This window comes from Lipotes vexillifer, unplaced genomic scaffold (assembly GCF_000442215.2).
Source record: "Lipotes vexillifer unplaced genomic scaffold, Lipotes_vexillifer_v1.1 scaffold1242, whole genome shotgun sequence".
Classification (NCBI taxonomy): Eukaryota; Metazoa; Chordata; class Mammalia; order Artiodactyla; family Lipotidae; genus Lipotes; species Lipotes vexillifer.
The window spans coordinates 857,641-858,238 of NW_006793169.1; the positions used below are offsets into that span (position 1 = coordinate 857,641).

The 598-nt window shown below is 63.4% G+C and overlaps 1 protein-coding gene across 1 annotated transcript in view; it reads right to left on the bottom strand.

The window, feature by feature from the left end:
• Positions 1-277, bottom strand: part of CASP8AP2 (caspase 8 associated protein 2) — a 38,216-nt gene extending 37,939 nt beyond the window's left edge. Inside the window, exon 1 of the mRNA XM_007466261.1 lies at positions 246-277. The gene's annotated coding sequence lies outside the window, so the exon portion shown is untranslated. The remainder of the gene's footprint in view (positions 1-245) is intronic.
• Between the last annotated feature and the right edge of the window lie 321 nt (positions 278-598).

Genomic DNA, 598 nt, shown 5'->3' on the forward strand with positions numbered 1-598 from the left:
GGCTACTATGGAGGGCCCACAAAGAGATTGGGGGTGAAAACCCAGAAGCTGCAGCCGAGGGCGGCGGGAACGCGGCTTCCTGGGAGCCCCGGACATCAGACGCGCCATCCCCCCGCCACAGACTCCGCCGCTGCCTTCAACTCCCTGGCTCCCCGGACGCCGCCGGCCTCCGCTCAGAGTACTACCGCGCAGTGCAACCTCTTCCCCAGCAGTCCCGCGCAGACCAGTACCCCACTGCAACTTACCCGCCCCGCCTGGCCCAAGGAAACCTAGGGTCCTTTCTGGACACCGAGGTCTCTCTGGAGTCTCCACCAATGCCAGAGCGCTATCAGCACGTGGAGGCGGGACTGAGCGCCCACGGCCAATCAGATCAGACGCAAAGCACGTCCCCGGCGCACATTCCTAGTTCCCGCCTTTGGGAGGGATTAAAAAAACACGGTTGGCGCCAAACTCCCGTAGTCTTCTAGGGGCTTCAGGGAAAGGGGCGGGGTCTGAGCTGACGGGGAAGGAGGGGCGCGGCTCCGCTACCGTAGGGGCAGGACCTTGGCCGAGGTAGGGGCGGTGTCTGGGAGAAGATCTTTAATGAAAGGGAAAGTAA